General features: G+C 44.4%; 1 long non-coding RNA gene across 1 annotated transcript in view; it reads left to right on the top strand.

Moving 5' to 3' along the window:
• Window positions 1–15532, top strand: part of LOC113022998 (uncharacterized) — a 32771-nt gene extending 17239 nt beyond the window's left edge. Inside the window, exon 3 of the long non-coding RNA XR_003272481.2 lies at window positions 6177–15532. This is a non-coding gene — a long non-coding RNA (uncharacterized LOC113022998). The remainder of the gene's footprint in view (window positions 1–6176) is intronic.
• Window positions 15533–16044: the final 512 nt, after the last annotated feature.

The following is a 16044-nucleotide window of genomic DNA, read 5'->3' as shown; positions in this document are numbered from 1 at the left end:
AGCTGTAAGCTAATGATAGTTATATAAGAGCAGATGCATGTTGGTGCAATAAGCTGTACGTTTTACGTCCAATGGATGCACGATCTGATTAGTCGACTATTAAAATAATCGTTTGTGGCAGCCCTACCTGAATGAGATTGTGAGAAACAAAGAATAATAAAATTTTTGAAGATTAATAAATAAATTGCATTTTGTGGAAGACAACCATTTCAGCGCCTGGGACACCTCATGACATCCAAAAATACTAATATATGAAACCTTCTTACTAACCTTCTCATCATCTGCTGTAAGCCAGACCCTGACTTGTTCTCCCAGCATCTGGTATTGTTCCTGGTCAGCCTTTACAAGCAACACTAAATATCTCTGTTAACTTCAAAAGTTACTTCTAGTTAGAGCTGACTAAGCCAACGAACTATTTAGTTGTAGGGATACTTGGGCATATTACTGCCTTGTAATCAATAATTTACGAGTGAAACTTTTATCAGAGCGTTAAATAATTCAAATTCATCGCCGATCTACTTTTTTCACTAACAAAAGCTTACGCTCTAACCCTTGTTTGTTTCCCACGACGGCTGGTTCATGCACAGTGCCATGCTGTACTTTATGTGCATATTTGTGGACGCACGTGGGCTATTTTTTTATGCTACCCTCCCTCTCCCTTGCTCTCTGTTAACGTTGACTCATCCATTTTCAGCCAGTTAATAATTCAGAGGGTCTGCAGGCTGTATTTTCATCTATCTCATCTCTACACTTGCCTGTGAAAGAACCTCTAGAAATTACGCATCGCCAAACAAGACGGTGACTCCGATGGCTGGCAGCGTGGCTGGAGATAGAGAGAGACGGCGAGCCGGATGAGTGGGAGAAGAAGAAGAAGCAAAAGGAAAACAGGGGAGAGTGAGTGGAGAAGGCCAGGAGTGGGGGATTGGAGGATACATGGGAGACAAGAAGGATACGCAGTGGAGATGGGTGTCTCAGCACTGCTGTAAATCCTCTGCAGGGCCTTGTAAGCTGTCAGACAAGCTGAGGGTGTTAAAGGCATGTAGTGAGAGAGCTGCACACACAGACACACACACACTGCGCGTGCATCATTGTGTGGAAAGAAAAGTTTACTCTTGCTACCAGCGTGATGGCTCGCTGCTGTGTTTTATGGCTTTCTATTCCTATGTGATTTTCTCTGGCATGTCACATAGGGTCTAAAGCCATTGGGTACAGAGTGGGAGATCTGCAGACAAGGATTAGATGGATATATGGGATGGCAGTAAAGGGATAAAAGAAGAGCTCATGGAGGTTTAATAGTATATAGTACACACAAATGCATGCGCGCACACACACACACACACTGGATATGGCCCGAGGCGTTTTTGTCTCTGCTCTCAGGCAGCCCATAGCCCAGCTCAGCTAATTGCCCCCATATGAGACAGGTTGAATCAATCCTTAAACCACACACACACTCAAGCACACGCGTGAATGCAGACACTTCATGTTCCATCTGTGCTTGTGTTTTTGTCACCCACTCACTCCCTCTTGCACAGCGCACACACACACACACACGCACTCCCCAGCCAGTCCTGCTGGTGCTGCTGACTCAGGTTGGTATTTAATGAAGCTCTTAGTTTCACCTCGCGTCTCCTAATCTCAGAGCTCATTTGTGATTGGCTGCTCGAACACTGGCGAAAAATGTTAACGCTTGGAGTTTAGTGAGCCTTAAGACATGCGTGTGTATGTGTGTGTGTGCGTCTGTCTGTCCATCTGTTTGCGTGAGAGGGAGCCAGAGATGGAGACAGAGTTGCGCAGGGAGAGAGTAACTGAAGCGCAGACATGGAGAAATGTTGAAAAATATGAGAAGTGTAGCAGTAAAACGAGTTTTTCTCCTTGCTGAGTGACAGCGCTCAATAGACTGTGTGTGTGTGTGTGTGTGTGTGTGTGTGTGTGTGTGTGTGTGTGTGTGTGTGTGTGTGTGTGTGTGTGTGTGTGTGTGTGTGTAATGACCTACTGACTGAACCCCTGTAACTTTATCTACATGGAGTTTTTTCTTGCTTAATGGGCTGAACATGGTTTTCCGTTGGCGGTGTGTTGGCAGATCGTAGGGAGCTTTGGACCGTCTACCTGCAGGGAGCGTCTGTTACCAGATGGAGGCAATGTCCTAAGTATGTGTTAAACTGGTCTCTGGGCTACTGTTGCATGTGCTGCTGTTGGTCGCTCAGCCAGCCGTGGAGAAGAGCAAAGTCCTAACATTCAAAAAACTGAATGTCTGTCAAAAACCGCTGTCTGTGCTTTTCAAACTCTGGTTTTGATCTCATTCCTGATGAATTCCATGCACGAGAGCACGTTTGTGTAGACTGAAAATTTCTCTCTGTAGGCAAATACCTATGCAAATATACAGCAGCAGCATAAAACAAGTATAAGGCACTGCAAATATGTGGAGACAACCACATGCAGATATCTACACAGTCACACACGCTGCCTATTGTGATTTACTGAAATAACATCACTTGCACATCTGTACACCTTTACCATATAAGTGACGATAAATCTCAAAAGATTAAGAAGTTAATCAGTGTTTTTGCAGGTAAGATCATTTAGTTTTGGTCACACAGGAACTTCCATCAGTCGATTGGCTGTATCTCTTTCGTTTTGTAGAATGAGTGTTCGCAGACTACAGCCAGTGCCGACCCCTAACCTCAACCCCTACCACTTGACAAGAAAAAAAGGCTCTTGTATGCTTAAAAAAAGAGGGTGATTTTTGTTAGTCTCTCGTCTTTCATCCATAATATCAGAGTCATGGCTGGTACACTGGACAAATTTACGACATTTATTTTTTTTGAACCAAGCTCGATTTTTGTTTGGATCCAAATAAACAGATCTGACCAGTCAGACCACTCGTAGCTTAAAATAAACCAGTCGTGAATATAAAATGATATGGAAATGGTTAAATATCTTTTAGATCAAATATTACCTTAGACACACAGCTGCTCCGGGTCAGTCAGCTCTCTGATATTATTTCGCTGCCTCCTCAGATGGGGTCCCAACTCTGCCAACAAGAGTTCAACCTGCCCCACTGATATCCTGAAATATGTATGAAAGTGCTCGTGATACAGCTTCATCTCCTGGATCAATCCATGAAACTCTCTCTGTTGCTGCTCCCTTGTCTCAAGAATGGGATGGGTTAGGAATCTGTTTCTTCCTCATCTTATTTGGAAACATTGGGACCATCTCATCATCTCTTGATGCCGTCTTAAATTTTTTTCTACGCTGCGTTTTTTGTTGTTGTTGTTGTTTTTTAAAGACAGATTTTCCACACACAAACATTGATAAATACTACAGGTTTTAAATGTAACCTCAACAAAAATGTGGCTACAAAAAATTAACACAAACATAAAGGATCACTTTGATATTCTACGGTCAACTCAAGGTGCTTTATATTGTAAGGTAAAGAACCTACAATAATACAAAGAAAACCCCAACAATAAGAAGACCCTCTATGAACAAGCACCTTGGCGACAGTGGGAAGGAAAAACTCCCATATAACAGGAAGTAACCAGGCATAGGGAGGGACGCCCATCTGCCACAACCAGTTGGGGTTGAGGGGAGGAAAACCGAGTCAGAACATACATATACGTTCCATAATAACTAATGATAAATACAGAGTAGTGTATAAAGACATAAATGGCACATTACAAACACTGAAAGTGTTAAAGTGTACATTATCTTGTGAAACCCTCATTTGAACGTTCGGGCCTAAAGCTTACACCAGCTGACACTCGCTAAGAGGCGGCGTGCACCCTCAACAAATCAGCAGTCCATCCGCAAAGATATGTGTCAGTTTGTATCAGGTGGTTTTGAAACAGATTCACCAACATCAGTGTTTATGAACCAACGCACCTGCTTATTGGGACATAGACTTGCTGTGTTTTAAAATACTCTAGGGTTGGGCACCTTGCCCTCACAGTAGCCTAGCTATTGCTGATTGATTTTTGGCAGCCTTAATGAAAAAAGATGAAGTTCTAGACTACCACCAGAAAAAAACACACCAAATGTAGTCAGCAAGAGCTGCCAAATAGATCAATAAACACATACATACAAAAAAATAACCCAATTTGAAAAAATAACCCACGTTTCTATGCATAAAAGATACCTAGAAGAATGAAATGACAATAATTATCCCCGTGTTTATTACTGGCTTCGACGAAGGTGTAAAAAAATATAATATGATCAAAACTGTAAATTTTGGTTGAAATAACTAACCTGAACAGTGAGTCAGTGAAAACAACTTTAATGAACATGGTTCAGAAATTGTCAAGTACAGCTGCAGCAAATTTGATGCACCAGCCATAGTTACTGAGTAAGTGATGGCCTTTGGTGAATATGCAGTGCTTGACAGGAGTTTTGATCAGCTGTTCCTGGTCCCAGTTCAAGGACAGGGAGAACATCAACAACAATCTTCTACTTTTCTATTCCAGTGTGAATGCACACAGTATGAAAACAGTATTTCTGTGGGAGTTAAACAGTAAATACAGGCCAATGTAACACATGTTCTCCATGTGAGCGGGACCTTTCAAATGCCCATTCTTTGCCCTGATCTAAGTTATCATCAGTTATGAACCTGACACTAACCCTAATCCTTACTGTTTGCCATCATGTCATTTTTTAAAAAAAATGTTCTTCCAAGTGTTTGCTTGTCAGACTCATGACACTGACCAGCATCATCTTCCCAATGGTTTCTTTATTAATGGCAACACACCGTCTCCTCAAAACAGGAGACCAGACTGAGATCGCCTTCCTTTTCCTTCAGTTGTATGAGGGTAATGAGTTGCCAGGGTTTTTTTTAAACTTACTGATATAGTGGATGCCAACTGAATGTTGCGTTCTCTCCACTGAAAGCCTGTCCAAGGTTCACACTTGTTTTACATTCACTCATTAGCTCAGTCCTGACTCCAGTGTCTTAGAGAGAAGCAGAAAAGCACTCTTTCTATATCCCCTCATTGCCAAGACTTCAGAGAACAATTAAAAGAACACAAACATGTGTAGGGTTAGTGTCAGACATCACTGGTGACGCCCTGGACCACACACGGCCTGATTTAGAAGTGGAAAAATACTTTTGGGACTAGCATCTTATTCTGCTCAGTAATGTGGTAGCTGTAGCGACTTCTATTTAAAATTAACTGTACGTTAATGTTGGTAAGTATTTTCACTGTAGAGATTTCATGTATTGAAATAGAAAGATTGTCAGTGATGAACCTGTATGCCATCATATCAATATTTTATAGGAGCACCTAATTTTATACATTTAAAAAAATGTTCTTCCAAAAGTTAACAGGCAGAGAACAAAGAACTGTAAAACTCATGTTTTTTAATTGGAGATAAAGTATCTGAATTTCGGGAATGGGACCATGCCTCCAAACACGCTCCTTCCGGTTCCCATCTATATATGTTCCCCAGTTCAGAATCAGAATCAGAATACTTTATTAATCCCGAAGGAAATTAGGCTTCTACAAGCTGTTCCTTCTCATTTACGTGTCCCACCCTCCCTCCACCTTTCAGTTCTTTAACTTCTTCACTTCTATTTAGTACATTGGGATCTGCCGGGTCTGGGAGCCACCGCCAGCCCCCTTCGAGGCCTTCCCCAAACCGCAGCTCAATTCACGTCCAAGCCATTCACCTTTATCTACTAAAATGCTGTCAAACCTAAAATGAGGATGTGGGCCCAGCGAGTGAAAATGCTTTTTGATTAGGGTCAGGTTCAAAGATAGAGTTGGGATTGTTTCCGATGATAACTTTGACCTCTGAGGGTTAAGAGCTTACAGGTCTGTGCAGAGCCTTTAGATTCATGTTGATTACAGTGAAATTTAATTTAGTTGGGGAGGCTCTCCCCATTTGTGTTCCAAGCATAAAAAGGATGCTAATCACTGAAGCATTTATTGTTTTAGATGGTACCTCTGCTTAAAGAGTCCACTGCACATAAAGAAATGGCCACTAGCTTAATCTTTGCTAAGTTCCATCCAGAAAACTGGCTTTGCCTGAAACGTGCATGAAAGGGAAGCAGCTTCTTCTATTGCAGATATCCATGTTTGTTCCAAGCAAAAGTCCTTATCATGAGCACTAGATGAAAGAGGACTGTTTTAATGCTTTACCTATTCTTCTCTCTCTCCCCCTCTTCCCTCTGTGTCCATTCACAGGTTCACGTAGATGCGGTGCATCAGATAGGACATGCCCTTCACCTGCGCCTGCTTCTGTGGCCTTAATGGCTTCTGCCGCAGACGGAGGAAGAAGAAAAGTGATCAAGTGGAGGATGAGGAGTGTGAAGAGGTAGAGCAATGGAGGGATCAGGAGACACAGGTGTGACAGCATTGCTGTCAGCCCAGCTGTCTTCGCCTTTTCTGTGGGATTTATCCCTAATGGACCGAAATGTGTGGCCTGGGTTATCACTGCTCAGGACAGCCTCCACTGTCTGGTATGCTGCCTGGCGACATTATAACAGAGATGGTAAAGGGGGTTCAACGAGCACAGGCTTTTATTTAAAGTTAAAAAAAGAAAAGAAAGAAAAGGTGCTTTCGAATCAGGTACTGTATTTTTCCCAGAGTATCGGTGACTAACACTTCTTCTTTTGTACTTTTTAACCTGGCTAAACTCAACAAGCACAAGGCTGTCTTGAGCCACGCTCTTCAAGTTGAAAATAAAAGCCTGCGAACTCCTCGCTCATGCCCATTACACATCCCTGCAGCACTCTCATTTCTCCCTTGGCAGCTGACTGAGAACTTTGCTTTTGCTGATGTGATTCCAAAAAAAGAGAAAAAAATCGTATCTGTTTGATTAATTTCTTGCCATAGCTGGCGTTCCTCACAAGGTGCGAAGAGGCGATGGACTCTAGAAATCCATTATTTTTCTGAGTCGCACTCCTCACCGCTCCTCCGCGGGGGCTGAATTAGAGCCAAAGCTCGACTGAGCTCTGCACCTCCTCACCTACCTGCTTATGTCAGATCAACTTAGTGAAAACTTCAGCTGAGTGAGAAAGTGTGCAGTAATTTCCAGAGTCACCCATGGAGGGCCGGAGCCCATCTCGGCTTTTCACGCTGCGCTGGGCTCCATCTAAAGCCAAGCAGCTGTCCAATCAGCAGCTTAGCTGGAGTGTGAAGATAGGAGTCAGGGGTCAGAGTGAGCAGCGGAGTTTGGGAGAAGTCCTTCCGCTTACGGCGTAGCATCTCTGTCTCATTAACAGGCAGACGAGTAATTACAAACACACGCACACATGGATGCAGACCCATCAATTAATGTCCCCCATTGGGAGAGGAGTGTCTGTCCGTAAATGCCGTTGCGGTGCTCTTCCAGCTGTCACCTGTTTGAGTGTAGGACTCTGCGAGTGTTGTGTGTGTGTCTGTGCTTCTTCTTGGCTGCAACAATAGCTTTTCAAAGCTGAAACAAGTGGTTAAGATATCTGTTCAGCCACTACAGTACAGCCTTTCCAGAATGCACATGGAGACACAAAGACAAAAGACACACACACACACACAGGTCTCATTAGCATGTGTGATTATGCATGGCACGTCCAGTCAGGCAGTGGAGATGTAATTAACCTTTTCCAGCAGGAAACAGATGCCTGGATGTCACACACAAACACACATGCTATGGCACACATACACACACACTGACACACACACACGTCTGCTGTCAGGGAAACAAAGCCAACGTCATGGTGTCACGGAAACAAAGCCCCAAAAGCGCCGCCTGGCACTCTGTGATAATCCCCTCACGCATATTTACATTCAGGGCTTAGAATACGCCTCAGTGCCGCCGTCTCCACCCCCTGCTGCACGCTGTTTCGCCCCCCTCCCCAACTTCTTCGCTGCCATCCTCTCTCCCCTCTCCGATCTACCTTCGGGCCTTCCACCTCATTCGCCCGAAGTCCTCCTGCTATCTCTCCCTCTGCTCCATCTTTCACTCGTCGTGTCCCGAAACTCTCTCCTTGCTCGGATTCATCTGTTTATTATCGGTGGATAGTACATGGCCTTGCATGGCAGCTCCCATAGATTAGCCCCCACCCGTCTCTCTTTCTCTGTCTGCGAATATCAGGGATTCCTTCAGGCGGGCAAAAAGCTGCTTTACGACAGATTAATGAACGGCCCTGATTGTGTCTGTTGGTGTGTGTCTACGCCTGCATGGAATAGATTGTCTGTTTACTCATTCTCCTGCTACAAGCGGCGAAATGAGACAAAGCTAAAGCCATTTCACAGTGTAGAGCACCTATTATGATTCACTGTGTTACGACGCAGCCCTAATGAGAAAGAGAGAGAATGAGAGGAGGGACGATAGCGGAGGAAGAGAGAGAAAGACGGTAATGAGAGCACGAGCTGGATGCGTGTGTGTGTGGAGGGGGGGCTAATGCTAGACAGAGCAGTCATGCTAATTGGCTACAGTGGATAACTTTCTGAGGTGGGGCATGAGAGTGTGTGCGTGTGGGGGGGAGGCAGCGAAAAGAACAGCCTGATCTGTCGGCGTTGCACTCGTTTAACTCCCTCCATTTCACCTCTTTAATGAGAGGAATATTCGCTCCAGTAATGGAGAAAGACTTTAAATTGGTAACGATTTGTTGCTCACACACACACACGCATGCACAGAGGTGGTACGATGTGGTGGTGGGGCAAGTGAGGATGGGGTGGGGGTAGGGCTGGAGGGTGAATTGGCACTGGCAACGGTGTGTGTGTGTGTGTGTGCGAGCATGTTCTCCCTCAAGCACCACAACCCCTTTATGGATCATGGCAATTTTCGGGGATTGTAACTCAAGGACAAACAGCTAAAAATAGAGGGGTGGTGCATGACTCCTGCGAGAGCGGCGAGGGGGAGGGCGGGTTGTGGGAGGTGGTGAGCGCGCGGGGACGGCGAAAACGAGTCCTGTCGCATTAGATTTGGGTCAGAAACGAGGGAAGAGCCGGCGAAGCGGAGAGTGTTACAGACGGCTGGAAGATTCATCACTTGCTGCTCCCTGTACGTCTCACGCGTCTCCTTCAACACCTTGCTGCCCCTCCTCTCTGCTCCCACACATCATGCACACACCTGCAGGAGATGGAGAGGGGAGGGCGCCGGGAACAAGGACGCCCAGAGAAAGGGTGAGAAATTGGTGAGAAAAGACGGTAAACCACCGGAAAGACAAAGATGTAATATCAGGGCAGAAAAGGCAAATTTGAAATGTGGCAAAAAAAAGAGAGTGAACTTCAGTTAGGTTAGATATAATATTAATATATGTCATCCGATTCAAAGGCCCTTTGCTGCATAATGAGGTCATACATAAATTCAAATGGTGGATGATACTAGTAGGGAATGAACTCTAATGAAAGGGACTTACTTCTGAATTGCATCAGAAGCTCTGTTCCCCCAGCTTAAAGGAGAAGCTTCACACAGTAGGCTTATTTGCTCCTGTGTCAAAATGGCTAATCTTCTGTCTGCACGTTTAATTGTTAGCAAAAAGAAAAGGGCAGACTGAAGTCTTTACACGAAAGTGTCATTTCCCAAATGTCGGACTTCTGCTTTATTCTGAAGGGGAGCGAGTTAATCTCTACCTAACCCCATGTAACCCAACGATAGTTCCCTGTGAATTTAAAATGAGACTTCTGAACCACATTATTTAAGTTCCATTTGAAAACACGAATCACCAAAAATCGATCGCCCCAAAGATATTTTCATTGTTGGGCATTTGGATACAACCCAAGATTTGTCTTAGTTGGTTTGCGACTACTTACAAATCATGAGTAGGTGCAGTGTCACGTATATACTGTATATATATATATTGCAGATATAGTCCAAACATATGTGTCCGCATTTCCAGCAGCTTAAGGAAATGACATGATGTTGCAGATGTTACAGGGGTTTGTGGTGGGGTTAGCTGTACAGCATGATTATTATAGCAGGGTTAGCAAACTTAAGTCTGTGGTTAATCAGAATCAGAATCAGAATAAAGTATTCTGATTCTGATTCTGATTCTGATTAACCACAGACTTTATATAAAAGATGGATATCACCAATTTGACTCTGTATTTGAAACCTCAGATTAAATTATTCATAGAGACCAAAACATTCTTTTCACTATCCCAGGCTGTAAATGTGCTAATTTCATGGCAAAAATTGGCCATGAAAATATGTCTGTAGTTACCGACTTACCCTCAAGTGGCCAATATAGGAACTGCAATTTCTGCACCACAGGTTGACCGTTGTAGTAGAAGTTCTTATTCTGGTTCAGACAAGTCATGATCAACACGAGCTGATGGATCAAATCTATTTGCAAGTGATGTATAAATCAAAGAAGACCTTTGTAGACCCCAGACAAATGACAGTATTGCTGGCACTAACATAAAGTTGTGTGGTATTCAGGGAAAACCAGTGAAGCTAGCTCGCATGGTTGCACCACAGTTGCAAGCTGTTCAGTCAGATGGGTGTTCTAGTAGCCTGGTATTGTAGATGAATGCATTATACCTGCAATATGCCACAATTTGATTCTGGCCACCAGCCTATGTGTCACTGTCAAATAAAAGGCAAAATTCCAAAAGAATAATCTCAATAAAAAATTACGCAGTAAGCGTGCACATACACTTAGGTGGCAGACCCGATCTCTCTGTGCAAACATCCCCACATGCAGATAGACACACACATCACACACGCACATATACCCTACCATTCATCACACTGTTGTCCCACCATTGCTTCTGCTTCTCTCACCCACATCTGTTGTGTTGTTCCTAATGAAGAGAAAAGTGATGGTCCCACTAAGGCTAATTAGGAGAAATGAGATGCGCAGTGATGATAGACTGGTGATAGTCAAGAGGGAAGTGCTAACGCCGGCCGATTAGAGCTCCCACCGGCTCTGGAGTATCAGAGGAGTGGAGCGGGAAAAATGGGGGATAAAAACAAGCAGTGGAAGGAGAAGGAGGGAGAGATATATAGCGTAATTGAGACTGTAATGGGTTTTGTCAGGAGCACCTGTCAGGGTCAAGTTAAAATGGCTTCGGTGAGAGAGGAAGAGAGGGATGAGAGGATGGGAGAGCGGAGAAGGGGCCAATTGGAGTCAGGATCCTGGTGAGGAGAGGCCCTCGTCCATGCCAACCTCACCTGATTGCCAATTTGTGCCAGTCTTCAGGCATCAAACACAATATGAGCCACAGTGAGACACACAAACACCTCTGATTGGAGAGTGGTAACCAGCTAAAAGCACCCATGCACACTCAATCACACAGACGGGCGCAAACTCACACTGACAGCCCACCTACGCCTGTTGATTGGGCACATCTAGCCCCTTAACAAGGTGTCCACGGTGCAGACCCAGGCGTGTGATTGAAAGATAAAACTGTCGCCATTAAATATCTAATTCTCCCCCACGTCTCCATGAAAATAAGGCACGGTGCTGATTAGATTGCAGCCTGCTGTGCCAACCTCAGGTCTGCGCCTTGGTCATTACCAGCCCCCCCAACTCCACCAGGCCCAACCAGTCCTTGAGTTGCCAACCACACATGTGCTCCTCGTGATAGAAGAGCAATTCTGACACCCTCGAGAGCTGAGGTCGATGCCTGAGGAGTTATGAAATTAAGTTGAGTAAAAATGTATTTATAAATCATTACTAAAGCTGCACCTGGCAATTTAGCATGCTGCCAGACCCAAATGGCTGCACTGCATAACTGAAAATGTAAGACTTTACAGAAAAATTCTGTTAGGGTGGCGTCAGTGACTGCCTGACTCATGGGCCAGGGTAGTGGAGGTGCTGTAGAGGACGAGATCCATCATCCTGGGGATAAAGTCCTCGCTGCTGCTGTTTATGGATTTGCTTTTTCAATTTTTTTTTCAACATTTTTTGTACTAGCAAACATTTTGACGCTGCATGCCACATTTGAAGTGAAAGGTGGAGACTATGCCTGGTGCCTCAGTCAGATATATCGCCTCTCAGTGACATCATACAGAGCCAAGAGCAGAAAAACCTGTCTCAAACCTAGTGCTCAGAGAAGTGTGAATCTTGACCTTTGGCTGTCTGCATTTAAAACGTCTAAGAACAGAAAATAAGTGAAACGTAGTCTTCTTTAAGAGTCTGAGGTGACAACCTGTTTGTTATTAGATAGAATGTAACCTTCCACCAGGTTCCTGAAACTCCTGGGTGGCTTATTAATAGATGTGCTGCGCTGTTTTTAAAATGTAGTATTTGCAAATATACTTGTTTTTTCAAATCCTCAAATTAGAAATTCATTCATTTCCCAGCAGTGTTATAGTTTGTTCACAGTTGCTGAAAAATTTCCATAAATATTCAGTGATGGTTTGGAGAAAATGTTGTGTTGGGTAAATTAACACCACAAAGAATCGTCCAAAAATCACAACAAAGAATTTTTTTTTTAAATCATGAAAACAGAAATATGGCTTTCACCACACAGAGATGTTAACATTTGTGAATACTATTTACAGATAATAGATGTGAATTTGAGCTTAGGAAGAAGTGGAGGAAGCCATGCAAGATAGCGGACCCTGCGTCGCGGGATATAAACCGCTAGGAAGAAGAAGATGTGAATTTGAGCTAAAGGGTAATTGACAAAAGGCAGAGTAAAGAAAAGAAGCAGAAAATGATAAGGCCTACAATTCCCATCATGCAACTCAAGAGAAATAGCAGATAAAAGTCCCTAAAGAGCCCCAGTAAATATAGCTGAGTTCATACATTGAGAGATGTGATAAGTAATTACGAAAAAGAAAATATGTATAATTAAAGAAATGCGGGGTGGGTAAAATGCGAGGGCTTTGACTCCTGACATTAGAGTTTCTGGCTACGGCCCTGGTGCTCATCTACACAAACTCCATAATTGTCCTTTTGTGCTGCATGATTTGCCTTAAACATAAACCAACAGCCCGATTTTTTTGTACTAACTTTTTTAGTTTGTTGATTGTAAGCTGGAGTAAAATCCTCAAGGTCCGCTTGCTATATTTTGCAAGTACAAATACAGCATCAAAGCGTCAGGAAAATGAACTCTTTGGACTCTTCTCCCTTGTGTATCTCCTCAGCCTTCACCGCTAACTGGAGAAATGAAAAAATATCTTCAAGCAGAGGCTTTCGGTGTATTTACTCTTCCTCACAAATTAGCAAGATACTCCGCCACTTCAGTTGCCTTATTTTTCGACCGGGTGGGGGTGAGGGTGGCGGGAGGCTCCGTTTATTGGAACATTTGCTGCTAACGCTGGAGATGTGAGATTATTTTGTATACTTCACTGCACCAGGAGCTTCACTGGGGAGCTCACTTTGCAGAATATAACCTGGTTCACTGGCACAATTTAGGCTTCGGAGCAGTTTAGCTTAATGGTCTTTAAGTGTCAGAATTTAGTAAGGGTAATGAGAAATTTTCTTTAAAGAGCAGCCTCAGCAGCAGCCCTGCCAACAAAATATCAAATTGATGTCTATTTGAGATGCTGGAAACACCCCAGGGCCTTCAGTTTTAGTGGGCTGAAGGTTAAAGGAGATGCACAGCGAGATGGTCGCTTTTTCCCACCATCACCTTTAACGGACTCTTCGATTCAGTCGCTTCAGGCTGTCTGCTCTCTTACACGTGCCATTTTCCACACATCCCCTGTTTTATACTTTTGTGTTATTGAGCTGTGTTTTCAAGCGTACAGAGGAAAACTTTTCTAATTGGCAGGCGGAGGAGGTGGGGGGGCTGTAAATAAGGTCAGGCATCCCACATATCTGATGCCAAATCACCATCATCAATGGGAGATAAATCAATCCCTCGCTGCTTTTTCCTCTTCATCCCGCCCCGCCTCCCATTCTCTCTCAAACTCCCTCTCTCCTTCGCGCACATAAGCACTCCCACCGAGGCCGATCGATACCGGAGCGGGTATTGAGCAGTGGCTGTGGTCCAAATGAGAGTTTGATTTCTCGTGGGGGGTGTTAGCCCCTGTAACCATGGTGTTGAGTCCCCATCGGGGACCTCTTCGCCAAACGCTCGTTGATGAAGTGCGTGTGAGAGCAGCGAGCGTGCGCTTTAAACACCTTTTGATTTAGCTGCGCTCGAGAACAATACTTTTCATTAGCGGCTGATAGCATTCATTAAGAGCAATTCAGCATGGCCGCTAATGAGCTGATCTGCTCTTGAACACTTCATCCTCCTTGAAAAACAATCAAGCGCGAGAGAAACTTGCCCTGACTGGAAAACCAGAGTTCATCACAGCTCCAAATCAGTGACGAATAGCCGGTTGATTCTTTGCTTGGGAAGCTCTAGCTTTGAGCTCCTGACTGCAAATCCACCCGTTGGAGCCTATTCATTTACTAATCTGGCGATACAGTTTGTCTAAACTGACACAAAGCCTGTGCCTTCAGTCCAGTACGCGGCCAGAGCAATCGCAGAATCCGTCCGTCAGCCGCTTCTTTGCCCGCAGGAGCCTCAGTTGTCTTTGACAGGAATTCGTTTGTAGCACCTTACAAATTCTTTCACCCCCGTCAGATTTCTCTGCCCTCTGTCTCCTAACAACACGTGGAGCAGCCTGTTTGTCTGAGGGTGAGCAATGCTATCTGCTTCTTTCTTATATTATTCATATCCCAGTGCCTTTGCAGCGGAAAAACAAGCAAGGCAGAGAGAGGAGAGAAAAGATGGGGAAGGGACCTTTGACAGAGCAGCTCTGATGAAGAGCGCGACATAGTGAGATACATAAACATGAGGTCAGAGAGTGCTGCGGCGAGAGACGGAGGAGGGAGGAAAAAAGCCGAGAGAACGAACGAGTACAAGGGAAAAGCAGCTGAGAGGCAGCGCACAGCTTCAGAAAGGTTGTCCGTCATTGACGGAAATCCACCAATCAATGCTTTGGCACAACACACACATTAACCTGTGATGAAGGGTGTGTGTGTGTGTGTGATGGAGGAGAGAGTGTGCTACTGGTTTGAAATGCAGAACACGTCAAGAGTCCTAGGGAGCTCCTTTTGCAGCAAAGCCTCATTAAAGAGACACTTGCCTTAAAGCAAGGATATACTGCCAGACCACACACACACACACACACACGCAGGCAGACTCACTCAGGCTAACAGAAAGGGACACACACGCAGGAGCAGCTCCGGACAAAATCGAACCCGAGTGCAACCCGGGTAAATGCGGCGCTCTAATCCCTTTCCCCATTTCCTCTCCTTGTTCTCCATTTGAATAAAGTTTCATTTAACACCCCCCACCCCCCACCCAACAATCTCACACTAATATTATATTCATGTATATTTGATTGTGTCAACTCTGTGGAGAATGGCTACGCTGTATCTTGTGTGCCTTTTTAAAAATGCATCGATGAATAAATAATGTCTGTATTCGCTGATTGAAAAAGCCATATTGCCAGGAAGCCATGATGAAATGATAATGTAATATCTGTCCCTGTGCCGAATAAAGTCAAGCCATCCCTGCACCCCCTCTTTTTTTCTTAATTCTCTCAGTAAATGAAACCTGACGCTCTGCAACTGCACCTTACACTGCCTGATGACATTCTGCTGTATGGTTTGCACTGCTGCACTAAGTGTGTTTTAATAAAGACGAAGCTTCTTTCTGTACGTCTGAATGCTGTGTGCTTGTTTCCAGATATTAATAAAGAGAAGCCTGCCATTTGCAGTCCACCCCACCCCCACCCCTCTGAGCGTCTCCCCCTGCTAATTGACAGTGATAGCAGAGACTCGTCTCCTGGGCTGATGTTGGGAGCCTAATAAAGATGCATTACCCACCTCCCATCTTCACATCCTCCCCCACCTCCTCCTCCTGCTATCCCCACGCAAGCTGATTAAACTGATAAACTGTGCCAAAAAAGAGCCAGAGATGGGGATGTAAATAATGAAACAGCAGCGAGTAAAAGGAAGAGTCAGTAGGGGAGGTGAGAGCAGAGACGAGCCAGAGAGAGCAACCCCATTAGGAGCAGCTCCATGTCTAATGAATAAAATGCAAAGTTTGATATTGCCTGCTTAATTTCACAAATTCTTAATTGGTATGACATTTTAAGTTAAAGGCTCTGGCCTCTCAGCGACCTCTGAGGTGTCAGACTGTAAATAAACCACACACACGCACAAACTCT

This window comes from Astatotilapia calliptera, chromosome 5 (assembly GCF_964374335.1).
Source record: "Astatotilapia calliptera chromosome 5, fAstCal68.1, whole genome shotgun sequence".
Lineage (NCBI taxonomy): Eukaryota > Metazoa > Chordata > Actinopteri > Cichliformes > Cichlidae > Astatotilapia > Astatotilapia calliptera.
The sequence above is the reverse complement of the archived record's forward strand: the minus strand, read 5'-3'. Positions and strand labels throughout refer to the sequence as shown.